We start from the raw sequence: 19,538 nt of genomic DNA, 5'->3' as shown, positions 1-19,538 counted from the left end.
TGTCATATTACAAAGAAATAAATTTAAAAAGCTTGAATCCAGTAAATTACCACAGAACAAGGGTTTACTTAGAACATAGAACATAGAAGAATACAGCGCAGTACAGGCCCTTGGGCCCTCGATGTTGCGCCGATCCAAGCCCACCTAAACTACACTAACCCACTATCCTCCATATACCTATCCAATGCCCTCTTAAATGCCCATAAAGAGGGAGAGTCCACCACTGTTACTGGCAGGGCATTCCATGAACTAACGACTCGCTGAGTGAAGAACCTACCCCTAACATCAGTCCTATATCTACCCCCCCTTAATTTAAAGCTATGCCCCCTTGTAATACCCGACTCAATACGCAGGAAAAGGTTCATACTGTCGACCCTATCTAACCCCCTAATCATCTTGTACACCTCAATCAAGTCACCCCTAAACCTTCTTTTCTCTAGTGAAAACAGCCCCAAGTGCATCAGTCTTTCCTCATACGATTTTCCTTCCATACCAGGCAACATCCTGGTAAACCTCCTCTGCACCCGTTCCAATGCCTCCACATCCTTCCTATAGTATGGCGACCAAAACTGCACACAATATTCCAGATGCGGCCGTACCAGAGTCTTATACAACTGCATCATGACCTCAGGACTCCGGAACTCAATTCCTCTACCAATAAAAGCCAGTACGCCATATGCCTTCCTCACCGCACTATTTACCTGGGTGGCAACTTTCAGAGATCTGTGTACATGGACACCAAGATCCCTCTGCTCATCCACACTACCAAGTATCCGACCATTAGCCCAGTACCCCATCTTTTTGTTATTCTTCCCAAAGTGAATCACCTCGCACTTAGCTACATTGAATTCCATCTGCCACCTTTCTGCCCAGCTCTGCAGCTTCTCTATATCCTGCTGTAACCTGCCACATCCTTCCTCACTGTCAACAACTCCTCCGACTTTCGTATCATCCGCAAACTTGCTCACCCAACCTTCTAACCCCTCTTCCAGGTCATTTATAAAAATGACAAACAGCAATGGTCCCAAAACAGATCCTTGCGGAACACCGCTAGTGACGGCACTCCATGAAGAAACTTTGCCATCAACTACTACCCTCTGTCTTCTTCCATCCAGCCAATTCCTAATCCAAACCTCCAACTCACCCTCAATGCCATATCTCCGTATTTTCTGCAGTAGCCTACCATGGGGAACCTTATCAAACGCCTTACTAAAATCCATATATACCACATCTACCGCTTTCCCCTCATCAACCTCCTTCGTCACCTTTTCAAAGAATTCAATAAGGTTTGTGAGGCACGACTTGCCCTTCACAAAACCATGCTGACTATCCTTGATCACATTATTCCTATCCAGATGTGCATAAATCCTATCCCTTACAATTCTCTCTAAGACTTTGCCCACAACAGAAGTGAGACTCACCGGCCTATAGTTATTAGGGTTATCCCTACTCCCCTTTTTGAACAAGGGAACCACATTTGCTATCCTCCAGTCTTCTGGGACTACTCCTGTAGACAAAGAGGACATAAAAATCAAGGCCAATGGCTCTGCAATCTCCTCCTTGCTTCCCAGAGAATCCTAGGATAAATGCCATCAGGCCCAGGGGACTTATCTATTTTCACCTTTTCCAGGATTTCCAACACCTCTTCTCTACATACCTCAAAGCCATCCATTCTACTTATTTGTGACTCAGTATTCACATCGACGACAATGCCGTGTTCCTGAGTAAATACTGAAGAAAAGTATTCATTCAGTGTCTCCCCAATCTCTTCCGCCTCCACACGCAACTTCCCCCTACTATCCTTGACTGGACCTATTCCTACCCTAGTCATTCTTTTATTCCTAACATACCTATAGAAAGCCTTAGGGTTTTCCCTAATCCTATCGACTAAGGACCTTTCATGTCCCCTCCTTGCTGCTTTTAGCTCTCTCTTCAGGTCCTTCCTGGCTACCCTATAACTCTCAATCGCCCCAATTGAACCTTCACGTCTCATCTTGAGATAGGCCGCCCTCTTCCATTTAACAAGGGATTCCAATTCCTTATTAAACCACGGCTCCCTCGCACGACCCTTTCCTTCCTGCCTGACAGGTACATAATTATCAAGGACACTCAATAGTTGCCCCTTGAACAAGTTCCACATATCATTTACACTCTTGCCTTGGAGTCTACTTTTCCAAGCCACACATCCTAAGTCATGCCTCACCGCATCATAATTTCCCTTACCCCAGCTATAATTCTTGCCCTGTAGTACACACTTATCCCTCTCCATCACGAGTGTAAAAATCACCGAATTATGGTCACTATCCCCAAAGTGCTCACCTACCTCTAATTCTAACACCTGGCCTGGTTCGTTACCCAGAACCAAATCCAGTATGGCCTCACCTCTTGTTGGCCTGTCTACATATTGTGTCAGGAAACTCTCCTGCACACATTGAACAAACACTGACCCATCTAACGAACTTGAGCTATAGCTTTCCCAATCAATATCAGGAAAGTTAAAGTCCCCCATAACAACCACCCTATTACTGTCACTCATCTCCTGAATCACCTTCCCAATCCTTTCTTCAATGATTCTAGGACTATTAGGAGGCCTGTAAAAGACTCCTAACAGGGTGACCTCACCTTTCCTATTCCTAACCTCAGCCCAAACTACCTCAGATGGCAAGTCCTCATCCATCGTCCTTTCCACCACTGTAATACTATCTTTGACAAGCAATGCCACACCTCCCCCTCTTTTACCCCCACCTCTGACCCTACTAAAACATTTAAATCCCGGAACCTGCAACAGCCAATCCTGTCCCTGTTCTAGCCATGTCTCCGTAATAGCCACAACATCGAAGTCCCAGGTACCAACCAACGCTGCAAGTTCACCTACCTTATTTCGTATACTTCTTGCATTGAAGTATACACACTTCAAGCCACTTCCCTGTTTACAGGCACCCTCCTTGGAAATTGATGCCATGTTCCTCACCTCCCTACACTCCAGGCCCTGCACCCTGAAGCTACAATCTGGGTTCCCATGCCCCTGCCGAGTTAGTTTAAACCCCCCCCAAGAGCACTAGCAAACCTCCCCCCAAGGATACTGGTTCCCCTCAGGTTCAGGTGTAGACCATCCTGTTTATAGAGGTCCCACCATCCCCAGAAAGAACCCCAGTTATCCAAAAACTGGAACCCCTCCCTCCTGCACCATCCCTGAAGCCACGCATTTAATTGTTCTCTCTCCCTATTCCTCGAATCTCTATCACGTGGCACGGGTAACAAACCAGAGACAACAACTCTGTTTGTTCTAACTCCGAGCTTCCAACCTAGCTCCCTGACTGCCTGTCTAACATCCTCAGCACTCCTCCTACCTATGTCGTTGGTGCCAATATGGACCACGACTTCGGGCTGCTCCCCCTCCCCCTCCAGGACCCGGAAAACACGATCAGAGACATCACGTACCCTTGCACCTGGGAGGCAACATACCAAACGTGAGTCTCTCTCGTTCCCACAAAACCGCCTATCTGTGCCACGAACTATCGAGTCCCCAATTACTACTGCTCTGCTCTGAATGATAGGACATTAGGAAGCTCGGGGAACAGAGGACTCTTTGGGTGCTTGCCCAGAGATCTTGGAAGATGGCCAGACAAGTTAACGGGACGGCGAAGATGGCCAGACAAGTTAACGGGACGGCCGCTTTTGTCAGGAGAAAGTGAGGACTGCAGATGCTGGAGATCAGAGTCGAGATTAGAGTGGTGCTGGAAAAGCACAGCAGGTCAGGCAGCAGCCAAGGAGCAGGTTGGAAATAAAGAGATCGAGGGCGGGTAGCAGACCGGCACAGGGTGTCCAGGCGGATGGGGTGTTTTGGAGATGGGAGAAGGGGTCCTCAGGAGGTGGATGGGAGTCTTAGTGGACAAAGTAAGCTCGGAGGTGGAAGCAGCAGAAGAGGTGTTTGACGTCACAAGGCATATTGAATTCATTGATCCAGGAGAAAAGGGGGGTGAAGGCCTTTGCTGAGGGCTGATTGTTTGTCGTCAGTGAGGGGGAGTTCTGGGTGGGGGGATCCTCCTGCTCCTCAGATGCTGCCTTACCTACTGTGCCTTTACAGCACCACACACTCGATGCTGGTTGCCTTTATCAGATGAGGCATAGATTCTAAGAGCAGGGTGATCATGTTGGAGCTGGACAGGGTTTTAGTTAGGCCACAGTTGGAGTACTGTGTGCAGTTCTGGTCACCACAGTATACGAAGTATGTGGTTGCACTGGAAGAGGTGCAGAGGAGATTCACCAGAATCTTGACAGGCCTGGGGCATTTTAGCTATGAAGAGAAGTTGGATAAACTTGGGTCGTTGCCTTTGAAGCAGTGAAGGCTGAAGGGGTGCCCTGATAGAGGTGTATAAGATTATGAGGAGCATAGATGGGGAGAACAGAAAGCAGCTATTCCCTTTAGTTAAAGTGAAAGGCAGGAAATTTGAGGAAAGTGGTTTTCACCTGGAGGTTGGTGGGCGTCTGGAATGAATTGGCTGGAAGGGGGTTCTGGCAGGAACTGACAACCCTTTAAAAAACACTTGGATGGGCATTTGAAATGTGAAACCATTCAAGGCTACAGGCTTAGTGCTGGGAAGCGGGGGTAGCGTAGACATACTGTATTATGGTGGTACAGGTTCAATGGGCTGAACAACCTTTTCTGGGCAATGTGGTCCTCCAATTCAATGACACAATTTGAAGAATTCAGTACGGTGTGACAGAAATACAAAGGTTAAACAAAAGGCAAGTAAAGGCCGTACAAAATTAAAATAATTAACTGTGGTAAGATTAATCATCACCTTGAAAAGAAATGGAATAAGACTTAGTAATTATATCAGTATTTTGAAGATTTGCCACATGTTTGAATAAGCAAGTAGCCTGACGCATTGCATGCACTGTCTTTGTACTGAACACTATCTGAAGTGATTGCATACAAACTGAGGGGTTCAGTATTTTTTTTCTCTTTTTAACCCCCACACTACCACCTAAGTGCGGTACTGCTTATTTTATCCCCAGCACCCATGGTGTGTGTGTGCAGGTGGGAGACACAGTGAAAGACACAAAGTGCACCAATCTTTATTCAATTTCCACCACCAGGAAGATAGGAAAACACCCGGGTGGCCAGTGACAAACACTGCCCTTCACATCAAAGGGCAGTGCTGTGTGATCAAAACAGTGAAGGGGAGGGTAGGGACTAAATCAAAATAGAATTGGAGGGAGAAATGATGCACTCCACTCCCTGCGGCGCCCACCTCTCCCTGAACAACTCCAGGGTGTTGGTTGACACCGCGTGCTCCTTCTCCAAGGACACCCGGGCCCTAACGTAGGGGGTTCAGTATTCAGATACAGCAAAACGAAGTTGATTGGTTTGAGGACTGATGACCAGTTGCCAATGAGGAAGGCTTTCTGCCTGCCAACAGCTGTGTGATTGGTTGCCAGGTAACTGAAGAGCTTGGGACTGGGAGCAAGATATCGTGAAGCATTTTGATCTTCTTCATCTCAGGGGGGGTCTCTCTCTGTCGAAACCCACTGTAAATTTGAAGAAAGCCAGCTGATCTTTCCCTGAGTAGTCTCTGTCAGCTGCGACTCACTGATGAGAAACTAGAGACAGTTCCCAAGTGGACCAACCACCCTCTGCCTCTTGCAAACCAGGGGAAGCATTCAGAACAGGGCGACCAGGAAGAAACTTTCAGATCAGTGAAAACCTCTTCACTCTATCCTTGTAACCGATGTTTCTCATCCCTGGAACCACCTGCCCTACCACTTTTAATGATCTGTGCAAATATATACTCAAGTTCCGTTGCTCACATACTCCCTTTAAAATGATACCCTTTATTATATATTGTCTTTTAATGTTCTTCCTACCATTAATTCTTCATGTCACACTTTGATTGAATCTTATGTACTACCTCTCCATCCACTCCATCAACTTGTCAATGTCCTATTGGAGTTCCACGCTGTCCTCCTCATATTTTACAGTTCCTCCAAGTTTTGTGCCGTTTGTAGACTTTGAAATTTCATTGCATGTTTTTGCCTTGCAAGCTGATAATGCTGGAGAAATACTGTAGGTTAGGCAGCCAGTCTCCAAGATCCAGATTGTTACTATAAATCGGGGGAACTCCACTACAAACCATCCTCCGGCCTGAAAAAATCCATTGAGGACAACACTCTGTTTCATATCATTCAACCAATCTTATTTCTACCGATCCTGTTAATCCATGGTTTATAACCCCCACTACATACACATACTCATATACCCACACACACATCACCACCATCCCCACACCACACATGACAAATATCCACATGCACACACACATCCATTCACTTACACTCACATACACATAAGCCCACACCCTGCCATATGCAAAGATTCTTACACACACACACACAGAAACACACAATCAGCCCCCTCAGTCTCAAATATTCAAGTGAAAACAAACCAAGTTTGTCCAATCTCTCCTCATAGGTAATACCCTCCAAACATGGCAACATACTGGTAAATCTTTTCTGAGCCCTCTCCAAAGCCTCTACATACTTCTGGAAGTGTGGCAACCAGAACTGTACACGATAATCCAAATGGGAAATTACTAAACTTCAATATAGCTGCAACAAAACCTGTCAATTCTTATACTCTTATGCCCTGACCAACGAAGGCAAGCATGCAATACACCTTCTTGACCACCTTATCCACCTGTGTTGCCACTTTCAGGGAACTGTGGACTTGTATGCCTTTATCACGCTGTATGTTGATGCTACGAAAGGTTCTGTCATTTACTGCCAGTCCTGAGGAGCGATGCTGAACAAAGAGACCGTGGAGTGCAGCTTCATAGTTTCTTGAAGGTGGAGTCACAGGTAGACAGGGTAGCAAAGAAGGTGTTTGGTACGCATACCTTTATTGATCAGTGCATTCAGTACAGAAGTTAGGAGGTCATATTGCTGCTGTACAAGACATTAGTTAGGCCACTTTTGGAATACTACTCAGTTCTGGTCTCCCTCCCATTGGAAGGATGTTGTGAAAGCTTTTTGAAAGGGGTCAGAAAAGATTTACAAGGATGTTGCCAGGGTTAGAGGGTTTGAGGTAAAGGGAGAGGCAGAATAGGCTGGAGCTATTTTCCCTGGAGAGTCAGAGGCTGAGAGGTAACTTTATAGAAGTTTATAAAATCATGAGAGGCATGGATAGGGTGAATAGCCTCGGTATTTATCCTCGGGTAGGGGAGTCCAAAACTAGAGGGCATAGATTTAAGGTGAGGGGGATTTAAAATAGACCTAAGGGGCAATTGTTTTCATGCAGAGAGTGGTGAGTGTATGGAAAGAGCTGCCCCAGCTGGAGGTGAAGGATGGGTCAATTACAACATTTAAAAGGCTTTTGGAGGGGTACATGAATAGGAAATAGGACATTGGGGGATATGAGCCAAGTGCTGGCAAATGGGATTTGATTAATTTAGGATATCTGCTCGGCATGGATGAGGTGGGACCGAAGGGTCTTTTGGATGCTGTATATTTCTATGATACGATAAAGTAATCTAATCTAATCTAACTCTACTGTGTAGTATACTTTGCTCCTGCATTAGATCTCCAAAAATGCATCACTTCACATTTGTCCAGATTAAACTCCATCTGCCATTTCTCTGTCCAAGTCTCTAGTCTATATCCTGCTGTATCCTCTGACAATCATTCCCACTATCTGCACTTCCCCCAGTCTTTGTATTGTCCGCAAACTTACTAATCAGGCCACCTACCGTCTCCTCCAAATCATTTATATTTATTACCAACAACTGGTTTCCCAGCACGATCCCTGCAGAACACCGCTGGTCTCAGATCTCCAATCAGAAAACCCCCTTTCCACCCGTACTCTCTGTCCTCTATGTCTAAGCCAGTTCTATATCCATATTACCAGCTCACCATGATTCCCTTGCGACCTTTTATATCAACTTACCATTTTGGATTTTGTCAAAGGTCTTGCGAAAGTCCACTTAGGCAACATCTATCACCCTGCCCGCGTTGATAAGCTTTATCACTTCCTCAAAAAACTCAGTCAGGTTTGAGAGACACAATCTCCTCACACAAAGCCATGCTGACCATCACTAATTAGTCCAGTTTTTCTTTTCCAAATGTGAGCTAATCCTATTCCTAAGAATCTCCTCCAATAATTTCACTACCACTGACATAAGGTTCATCGCTCTGCATTTTTTCCAGATTATCCTTGTTACACGTCTTAAACAGAGGGACAGCAGTGACTGGTCTCCAGTCCCCTGGGACCTATCCTGTGGCTGAAAAGGATGCAAAGATTTTGTGCAAGGTCCCAACAATTTCCTTACCTGCCTCCCTCAGCATTCTGGGATAGATCCCATCAGATCCTGAGGATTTTTCTTCTTAACGTTTTTCAAGACACCTCCTCCTTCCCATATGGGGAAGGCCACCAAAGCACTTTCTTGCCCAGAAATTAATTCCTGAGGTGGACAGGAGAGGACAGGTATTTCCCAACCTACACAATTCCCCAGAACATCAATATACCCCTCCCGAGATTTGCCATCCACCATTATTTGTGGGCGGCACGGTGGCACAGTGGTTAGCACTGCTGCCTCGCAGCGCCATGAGACCTGGGTTCAATTCCCGCCTCAGGCAACTCTCTGTGTGGAGTTTGCACATTCTCCCCGTGTCTGCGTGGGTTTCCTCCGCGTGTTCCGGTTTCCTCCCACAATCCAAAAATGTGCAGGTCAGGTGAATTGGCCACGCTAAATTGCCCGTAGTGTTCGGTGAAGGGGTAAATGTAGGAGAATGGGTCTGGGTGGGTTACGGGTCGGTGTGGACTTGTTAGGCCGAAGGGCCTGTTTCCACACTGTAGGGAATCTAATCTAATTATCCTTCTCCTTTGTGAATACCCCACACATAATTATTCCTGCACACACACACAGACCAAAACCTCATTTCCTGTTGTTGTGTGCAGGCATTTCCCAGATGGTTATACACAGTGAGATATAGGAGTGACCAGACAACACAGTCCATTAGAGGCTGTATCGTGTAATCTAGTGCAAACACAGTAGCTACGTTTTAGTTCTGTCTGTGGATGATAAGTGGGGGATGCATAACGTTAACTCCCCATCAAACACTCCCAGAATCAAGCCCCTACAGGCAATTAAACACAGTCTCCCCAGTTCCTCATCCAATCAAAAACCTCACTGAGTGAAGTGATGCCCCGCCTGAGGCTGCTCAGTCTGAGCTGTTCGCCCATGAGGTGCTGCACCGATGAGAAGCAGAGGTACTTCTGTGGGCTCAGGGAGAGTGAGGTAGGGGGTTCGCAGGAAGAGAGAGCCGCAGAGGGGTCAGGGCCTTGGGTAGGGCTCTGAGCAGGAACCACTGCCTCAGCCCTCAAATTAAGGGCAAGTGGTGGCACCCGTCAACTCTTTAGGGAAAGAAGCCACTTTTCTCACTTGCTGGGAGGGCAGTTGTTGGGCTGGTGGTGGGTTCAAACTCTGAAGTGGCTGTTAATTGACCAGTTCAGCCCCATATGGGGAAGGCCACCAAAGCACTTTCTTGCCCAGAAATTAATTCCTGAGGTGGACAGGAGAGGACAGGTATTTCCCAACCTACACAATTAGTTACCTCTCCCACCACTTTCCTCGGCCTTTTCATGGAGAGAATAATCACAACCAACTGGGCAGGAACAAGGAGGCTTCCTGTCACATCGCTGCCTTGAATATCTGCCTCTGTTTGTAAAGCCAAGGATTGCCTGCGGTTGTATTATTAAAGTGAATTTACAGCATTACAGCGACAGGGCTAAGAATTCGAACGGCCTACTCTTGTATTGTTTCGTTTTGTATCTCTGGAAAGTGAGCGTGCGCCCAGCACTCGCCAACTGCTGGGCCTCTCGGTGAAGGAGGCCTGTTGTAGGTGTCTGCTTTACTGAAGCGAAGGGAAGCACGGTGCTGCAGTGTGGGCTCTCGGGGGAAATGTGGTGGGGGCGCGCACTGGGGAGGGATGTGGATTGGAACATAAACAACACATACACAATTCAAGACCCTTAGGGCCCATGAGCCAAAGAGACTTTTATCCCATCTGTCTGGACAGCGCTCAGCTTGAGCTCCCTGGCGTGAGAGGACAGAGTATGAACCCAGCACACTGTCCAATCCCTCTCTCCCTGGAGATGATACAATAAGTATCTTGCAAGCTGCCACATTGCTTTACTAATTTCAGCTAATAATGGTTCTCGGAACTGGGATGCTGCACATAAGAAAGCTGATTTAAAAACAGCCTGAAGATTACATTTTGTTTTTGTAGCAATTTCTTTCACAGTGTCTTCGACGTTACAAATGCTCCCCACCACCAGCACCCCAACCCAACTTTGCACATTGCCCCTCACTCCCACCTTGTTCATTCTCAGCTCTCTCACCTCACTTGGCTCATGATCTTCTCAGCCTCATGCTTATTGTTCTCAGAGAGGGATGGTGGTGGGGGGGGCAGGGGGGAATTTAAATGAGGTGAAGGTATTATATTTACATAGTACCCTTTTGTGGCAGTGAGACTTTCATCTTGTTTTTAAGACCCATCAGGGAGACTGTGAGTGGGGATAGTGTGTAACCAATGGCAACAGCTCTCTCTTCCTTTTTCTGCCCTCAGAGGACACTTTGATGTCCACTATCTGCTGCTTCATTGATCAACATGACACTGGAAGATTACCAGATCCAAACCTCAGACCTCACACTTACCACAGGCAGTCATCTATCCAGTACTCTGGATGCAATAGGTGCTTCTCCTGACCTCAAGCCACATACAATGATATGAAAGATTCTAGGGAGTGCCTTAAATGACGAAAGTAAAATAGACAGGTGGAGAATTTTAAGGAGGGTATTCCAGAGCTTAGTCCTCAGGAAACTGCAGACATGACCACTGTTGATTGAGTGATAAAAGTCGAGAATGCTCAACAAGTCTAGAATGAGAGGAGTATAGAAACCTCAGAGGTGTCAGGCTGCAGGAGACGCTGAGTGGTAAGGCCATGGAGGGATTGGAAATGAATGGGTTGCTTAAACAGAAGCAAATGTAAGTTGGGGTGATGAGTGAATGGGACTTCATTAGATGTTAGCCAGAGACAAGATCCAAGATGTTTGTGGAATTTTTTAAATCAGTCCTTTTCCACATACAGGTCATTCTGTTATAACGCTATTCTGTGATTCGTCAATGCGGACTCACTGTAACGCGATTGGGGACGCTGTTTCTACAACACAAACTTTCAAAACGTGTGTTGGCTGTGATGTGATTAGAGCACCAACATTTTAAGTGCTGTTTCTAAAGCGTGATTGTTCTTTACCCCAGGGTTGCACAAGAGTGCAACTATCACGCTAGAAAAGGACTGACTGTAATGCTTTGCCTTGTTTGTTGGAAATCTGAAAGTTTGGCGAAATATTACTGACATTCCCCCTATTTTATACTCAGTTACATTTAGGATCAGACAGTGAGGAGAGACCAACGGGCTCCCATCTCTAGATGTTACAACAGACACAGGCCATTCAGCCCAGGACGTAATCCCCAGCCCCACTACTCCACCAGTTTCACTGTCAGTGTCAATGTGGTAATTCAAAACAGCTAATTTCTTCTCTTTAATACAATTATTTGAAATAAAAGAAATGTCCACCAGGTGTCTTTAATGAGCTCAAACTAATTGGTTCTATTCTTAAAGCAAGTGGCTAACTCTGGTTAACGCCTAAACTATGACCCAGAACAAAAACGATATCCACACAACCTCACATATAAATGTATTTGCATAACAAAACAAGGCAGGTTTCTGCAGAGATAAGACAGATAAAAATAAACTATTTCCACTGGTTAGGAATTCTAGAACCAAGGGGCATAGTCTGAGAATTAGGGCTCAACTGTTCAGGAGAGTTGTTAAGAAGCACTTCTACACACAAAGGGTGATAGATGTTTGCGAGTCTCTTCCACAAATGGCAGTGGATGCTGGATCGGTTGTTAATTTTAATTCTGAGCTAGATACACTCTTGTTTGGCAGAAGTATTAAGGGATATGGACCAAAGGCAGGTATGGAGCTAGGCCACAGATAAATCATAATTTCACTGAATGGCAAAACAGCTTGAAGGGCCTGAATGAGCCGACTATGTTTCTATGCTCCAAAAATAATGGGTTTTAAAAAAAGGTCAGAGGTTAAAACTCAACACCTCTTGGTCAAGGCTCTGAAATCAAAGGATACAATGTGATGATTTACCTTACTCATTTTTTTCTGGGTCAATGGGTCTGCAATGATGACAGGCCTAGACCGATGATCAAAATCCACATCTGATTCCAAGCGACTTGGGTTCAAGTCTCTGGGGTCTGCCCTTCACGTTTTATCAGATCGACAGAACTACTGGCATTTGGAAACTCCATCTGGTTTTCAGGGACTATACTGAGAACAGGTTTCAGGAGACAGTTTGGAAACTCTGAGTGTCTTCCTTACTCTCAGTCTCAGGTAGCCATTATCAAAGGACTCCCTGCTAAAAGCTGGGTTTTTCCAGTAACTAAGGCAATAAACTCCTTCTCTTATCTCCCTGAAAGCTTTGTTTTTTCTTTTTTTCATCATCAACTACAGATAATTCCCAGGTGCACATTAAATTGTAGACTTCATTTGTAATGATAAACTCTGTTTCAGTCCAGAAAATGTCCAATTAATTAAATATATTTCAGTTTTGCCACATGAGATGAGTTTTAAAAGGTTCATAGAAATCACTAACTGATCTCCCAAATGAGTATTTATTTGTTGCATATATTGCAACTGGCACCTAATAATAAGGCCAAGTCCCAGCGCCATCTTGGATAACTGAATAATGGTAAAATACTGAATAAATTGATATTGCTAAAACTTAACAGCTTCAAAACTTCATCTTTCCCTTTCCATAGACTTTGGCCCCTCTGCTCCTCCAGTCACTGCTGTCCAACGTTATCCCTTGGAGGTCCCACCATTGTGCCACTGCTGTTGGCTCTTCCGCCCTGGAGACAGTCACATTGCGTGGGTCCTGGTCCTGCCCCTCCCCCAACGCTGTGAGACATTGGCCGACGGGGGGACCTGTGAGTCGTTTCCTGATGCAGCTGCCGCCCGAGATGGAGTGGGCAATGAAGGTACACGGGACCCCATTCTCCCGCAGGAAGAGACCCCGGGGCAACCGACACATTACTGAGCTGGAAAGACAACGATGAAGCTGTGTGGATGCGGCAGAACCCACCCCATGAGTGGCCGAGCCTCACGCCAAACGCTGCAAACCCGGACGCCATCTTGGTATGAGTTCCCATGGTAACAGGCAATGGCCCTTTCTAAAGCAGACCCAGACTCCATTTTGAACTAACCCTTTCCTGCTCTCCTGAGCCCCCATTTAGTTAGCTTGCATTACCCTTTCACAGACTTTGCATGTTAACCATTCAATTGGAAACGTGGGTGATTTGCAGGTGGTGCTTAATAGATGATAAAACATAACACGGTGATCTGGTGATTGGGGGAGGAAAACATTCAGTTGTGGGAAGGAGCACCACTGGATATAAACAGGAAAGCAGAACCAGGAATGGGTCTGCAGAACTGTTAGTCTCCGACTGGGATCAGTTTATACACACCACCAGTATTGGCTCTACTTTAGTTCAACAGTGGACGATGTTCCTTTCCTGCCGGGATAAGAAATGAGTATTTTAAACTTATTTGCCTATCTCCAGATGAATTCCTTACATTCTGAAAAGGAAGTGGAAAAATATTTTTAATTTCAAAGAATTTCCAATAGATTTAAAGATAATCAAACAAACAGCCCAGTCCATACTTTCATGATTTACCATCAATCATGAGAAGAGATGACTTTGAGGTGCTGCTGTTGGACCGGGATGGACAAAGTTAAAAATCACACATCACCAGGTTATAGTCCAACAGGTTTATTTGGAACCACCTGATGAAGCTAATGCTTCCAAACCTGTTGGACTATAACCTGGTGTTGTGTGATGTTTAACTTCATGAGAAGTGGCCAGACTGTTTTATTTTAATCCATTCGGGGATATGGGCATCACTGGCTGAGTCACCATTTATTGCCTATCCCTAGTTGCCCCTTGAGAAGGTGGGGATGTGAGCTGTCTTCTTGAACTGCTGTATTCTGTATGCCACAGGTAGACCCACAGTGCCCTCACGGTGGGGGGGGGACTTCTGGGATTCTGACCCAGTGACCCTGAAAGAACTGTGATATCGTTTCAAGTTAGGATGGAGGGGTACTTGCGTCCCATTTTCCGTCAAGTTTGGAAGTGGTCGTAGGTCTGGAAGGTGTTGTTGAAGGACTCTTGGTGAATTTCTATAGGGCATCTTGCAGACAGTACACACTGCTGCGACTGAGCATCGATGATGGAGGGAGGGGATGCTTGTGGATGTGGTGCCAATAAAACGGCCACTTTCTCCTGAATGGTGTGAAGCTTCTTGAGAGTTGGTAGAGCTGCACTCATCTAGGCAAGGGGGGAGTATTCCCTCACATTCCCGACTTGCACCTTGTGGATGGTGGACAGGCAATGGAGAGTCAGGAGGTCACTTAACACCAAACCTCTGACGATGAGTGATGAGGACTTGCTGGGGCTTGCTTGTTGACATTGGTTAAGGAAAGATGGTTGGCCAGGACAACCCTTTTCTTTCCATTTTCCCCACTCTATTCAAATGGTGTTTTGAGATTTATATTGTGTTATGAGAAAATGAGAGATGTATCCTGACTTAATAGGCCTGGGATCCCATGGCCTATTTTTGAGGAGGGAAGGGAATTGATGGAGGGATGGACACCACAGTCAAATTATGGGGAGCTGATTGGCTGACTGCTAGGTTCTGTTGTGTCCTGTGATTCTCTTGTCCATAAATATCCTCAGCATGTTGGTCAGAATGATTCCAGGTTCCAATTGATTAGCTGTTCAATTGTACCAGGGCACCCACAATTGGATTGTGATTGGATAAGTGAATAAGCTGTGTTCCTTCAGTCTCAATCCAATGCTCACTGTCGAACAGCGGCATCAGTTATGCTTTAACCGTCTCCACACTGCAATAGGTCATGCAAGCTCAATATTTGGGCAGAATAATCTCCCTGCACCATTAATAAGCTTCATGCTGTTCTCTTTATTTGGGAACAGTCTGAATTGCCCTCTCCTGTTATTCAGGACAGTCACATGTCCTCTCCCTTTATTGGGGACAGTCTGAGTTGTCCTCGTCCTTTATTGGGGACAGTCTGAGTTGTCCTCGTCTTTTATTGGGGACAGTCTGATTTGCCCTTGTCCTTTATTAGGGACAGTCTGAGTTGTACTCACTGCCTATTTCACTTTCTTTAGAGACTGTTTGAGTTTTCTCTCTCTCAAACTTAGGGTTTGTTAGATTCCCTAGATCAGAGAGAATCAGCACCTTCAGTCGAGAAATGGAGAAAAGGGAAAAGTTATTTTGTGCCTCCCAAAATAATTATGAAGTCTTACAAATTATGCTTTCCAAATTACAGAAACAGACAAGGCACTCATCTAACTCTGAGGACTGTACTTTCTGCCCATGTCTTTCTGCCAAGTGTAGGATTTCGAAGATAGTTAGGAATGAGTTACAGGTTGGAATCGAGTTGCATTTTCTTCGACTAACTTATAAATAGAAAAGCAGATACAGAGATTGAATTAAGAGATGGAATGTAATGAAGGTGCTTGTGGGGTTTGTACTTGGAATAACTGATAGCCAAGTGTAAGTCACAAGCTGTAATCTTATTGAGGGGTTTGTGAGATTCATGCATAGAATAACAGATCCTCGGAATTGAGGTACTGACTGTCATCTCTGTGTGAGGTTTGCAGGTAGAATTTGGTGGAGGGGAGGTGATCTTTTTTATTTACTTCCCCCTTTTCATTGATTTTCTTCACTGACCGGAATGGGGCTCCTTCTTTGGTGAAGTGGAAATGGCTGCTACGCTGTTTTACTTGCAATAAATAACCAGGTGGAACCCAGTGTGGTTCCTCAGGACCACAGCTGTAGCAAGTGTTGGTTGCTTAAGGATCTCCGCCTTAGAGTTGACGAGCTGGATGAGATTTGATCACGGTGACGTACCAGGGAGGAGGAGACTTACATGGATGACGTGTTTCAGGAGGCATTAACACCCTTAGATTAACTACCTTGAATTAAGTCAGTGGTCAGGGACAGGAGAGTATGACTACCAGGGAGGCAGCTGTGCTGAAGGAACCTCAGCCCTTGAACTTGTCTAACAGGTTTGCAATTCTTGCTCTCTATGTGGATGGGAGTGGGGGCTGTTGGGAGAATGAGCAAACTGACCATGGCACCATGGTACAGGAAGCCATTCAAGATGGGGGAGAAAAGAGAAATGTAATTGTAACTGGGGCTAGTATAATCAGGGGAATGGACAATGTTCTCTGTAGCTAGGATCGAGAGTCCTGAAGACTGTGTTGCCTATCTGGAGCCAGGGTTTGGTATATCATTTGGCACTGCAGAGGAACTTGGCACGGGAAGGGAAAGACCCAGTTGTTTAGATTAGATTACATTACAGTGTGGAAACAGGCCCTTTGGCCCAACAAGTCCACACCGACGTGCCGAAGCGTAACCCACCCATACCCCTACATTTACCCCTTACCTAACACTACAGGCAATTTAGCATGGCCAATTCACCTGACCTGCACATCTTTTGGATTGTGGGAGGAAACCAGAGCACCCGGAGGAAACCCACGCAGACACGGGGAGAACGTGCAAACTCCACACAGTCAGTCGCCTGAGGTGGGAATTGAACCCGGGTCTCTGGCGCTGTGAGGCAGCAGTGCTAACTACTGTGCCACCGTGCCGCCCACAATTGTTGTGGTCCATGTAAGGACCAATGAGATACTGTATGTAGAATGAGGAAAGAGATTCTACTAAGGGAACATGAACAATGAGAGGTTAAGTTAAAAAGCAGACTGAAGAGGTAATAACCTCTGAATTACTACTCCAGCCACGAACAAATTGGCACAGGGTCCACAAGCTGGGAGAGATAAACGCGTGGCTCAAAGATTTGTGTGGGGAGAAAAGGGTTCAAATTCATGGGACATTGGCACCAGCACTGGGGTGTTAAGTTGAAAGAAAAACATATAAGGAGGTACGTCAGTGATAGCCGAAAGACTGGGATAAATTTAGAATCCAGCAAAGGAAGATTAAAAAGCTAATAGAGACAGAGAAACTGAACTTCAAGGAATGTAAAAACTGACCGTGAGAGCTTCTTTAAATTTGTAAAAAGGAAGAGAGAGGACAAAGTAAACGTGGGTTCCTTCGAAAATCAATCGGGGAGACAATTCAGGGGAAAAAGGAAATGGCGGAGGAGTTAACAGATATTTTGCATCAGTCTTTATGGCAGCTTCCACATCATGCAGATACAACACATCGCCTGACCCACAAATAAGTTTGTGGGGTGAATTTGTACTTGCAGAATTGCATTTTATTTTGCTTAAAAACTGCATGAATCCATGTAAGACTCTATAAATCTGTTTTTTTAGATTAAAATCAGTCTGAACATTGTGGCACAGAATACAGGGCACCTCGCACCTTGAGTGCATTATCTGGGCCGACATGACACCAATCGTTAAAGTTCACTTGAGAACGAAACTTTTAAAAAGTTCTGCGATTTATATATGAAAGAAATGAAACCAACATGTTCATTCTAAAACATGAGATACTTAATAAGTATATAGAAACTGAGCTGGTATTCTCCCAAACTTTGAAGGATGACAGGTGATGTCACTGAAACTTACAGTATTCTTACAGAGGCTGACAGTGTGGATCAAGTCAGGGTACTGCGATTACTTAGTGACTCTAGAGCTGGGGAGATGATCTGTGGACAAGGGGTAGACCATTTAATATGAGGCTGGGGAGGAATTTGTTCATTCAGAACACGGTAAATCTTCAAAATTTTCTAGCTTAAACAGGTATGGAAGTTCAATGATTGAGCAGGTTCAAGACAGAAATTGATAGGTTTTTGGATGCCAATGACATCAAAGGATATAGGGATAATGTAGTAAAGTGGTATTGAGGTAGGTAATCAGCCATGTATTTGAATGGCAGCGAAGGCTGGATGGGCTGAATGGCCTACTTCTGTTCCTACGTTCCTTGTATAACAGATAAAGTCAAGTAACACTGATTTTGTTCATGTTGATTTTATCTACTGCATGTCCTGTGTAGTGTAACCCATACGCCTCACTCTGCCCAAATATTGTTTCACCCAATGATCTATATGCCCGTGCTTACTATGATCTGCTTGTACTGCCCTCAAACAAAGATTTTCACTGTACTTAGGTACACGTGACAATAAATCAAATCAAATGATCAATCAATGGCGATCATCACAGGCTGGAATCTAACTGAGGGGTTTATATGTAGAATGACAGATAACAGGGAGTTAGTTACAAGCTGGAATCTGGTCCTGTTTGTGGCATGACATAACTTGGTTCTGATCGTGTATTGTTAATTTTATAATTTGAGAACTCCTCTGGGCATCTCTATGTTTTAATTGTGTTGTAATGAGGCCAGTTGGGTTTTGCTCTTTACTGAACTCCTGTTGCTTATTCAGACCAAGGAGGATCGAGTCGTGAGTTGAACTGGAAGGAAGTGGGGCCTGGTACAGAAAAGGACTGTATAATGGGGTGTTGCTGGCCCAGACTTCCCTGGTGCAGGTGTCCATCAAGAGCCTGCTCTTTAACAGCCGTGTAAACTGAATAATGCAGCTGACCAAGACAAAGCGCTGATCCCCGAGTGATGGCAATATTACTAATTAATTCAATATTTATCTTTCTTTGCTGCCTCAGTTTCTTTTGTGTAGGCATCAGGTTGCTGCTGGAACACAAGACCCCCCTAAACTAGATTAACCAATCTGGTTAGGAATCGGTAATCTCTTTACTAAAGTAGACAGGATCTTAAATGCCAGTTACTACAGGCACAATAAAGCCACAAGACTTGATGTGTTTTAACAAATGGAAGAAACTTTAATCATGAGTCCCTGGGATCATGCACTGGAAATCAAGCTCCACTACTCCTGGAGTTGTCGGAAATCTGAAAATTCGATTCAATGATCTAATTACTCAATTTTACCAAACTATCTATTTTAATGTTAAGCCATGACCAAATCATCTAACTGATCAACTCACCAAGCAATTAGGAAGCATTATCCACCAGTAGCAGTGTAACAAAGACAGAAATAGGAGAAGGTAGGGACAGAATGTGGTGACTGAATTACAATGGAGTTGGAGGGGGGAAATAATGCACTCCATTCCCCACAGTGCCCACTCCTTCCTCCATGTCCTAACTGTCTAATCCAGGTTACAGGAATATGCACACTATGTGATTTCATTAACAAAACAAAATCACCACCTAATTGCAATCAAATAGTTTTCAATCAATGGAAATAAATAAACATGAATTGCTAAATTATAATGCTATAACTTCAACTCTACACCTTGGAAGAATTCAGCACTGGTATGATGGCTGAGGTAGGAGTAAAAATGGCAGTGAAACATAGTTCTCGCATCAGTTTGAATAACAGATT

General features: G+C 45.0%; 1 long non-coding RNA gene across 1 annotated transcript in view; it reads left to right on the top strand.

Moving 5' to 3' along the window:
• Positions 1–13,024, top strand: part of LOC122556941 (uncharacterized) — a 59,701-nt gene extending 46,677 nt beyond the window's left edge. Inside the window, exon 4 of the long non-coding RNA XR_015759680.1 lies at positions 12,898–13,024. This is a non-coding gene — a long non-coding RNA (uncharacterized LOC122556941). The remainder of the gene's footprint in view (positions 1–12,897) is intronic.
• Positions 13,025–19,538: the final 6,514 nt, after the last annotated feature.

This window comes from Chiloscyllium plagiosum, unplaced genomic scaffold, assembly GCF_037043375.1.
Source record: "Chiloscyllium plagiosum isolate Xiang-an unplaced genomic scaffold, Cpla_swu_hap1 HiC_scaffold_16, whole genome shotgun sequence".
Taxonomy (NCBI): Eukaryota; Metazoa; Chordata; class Chondrichthyes; order Orectolobiformes; family Hemiscylliidae; genus Chiloscyllium; species Chiloscyllium plagiosum.
Note: the sequence above shows the minus strand (reverse complement) of the source record. Positions and strands in the feature narration are given on the sequence as shown.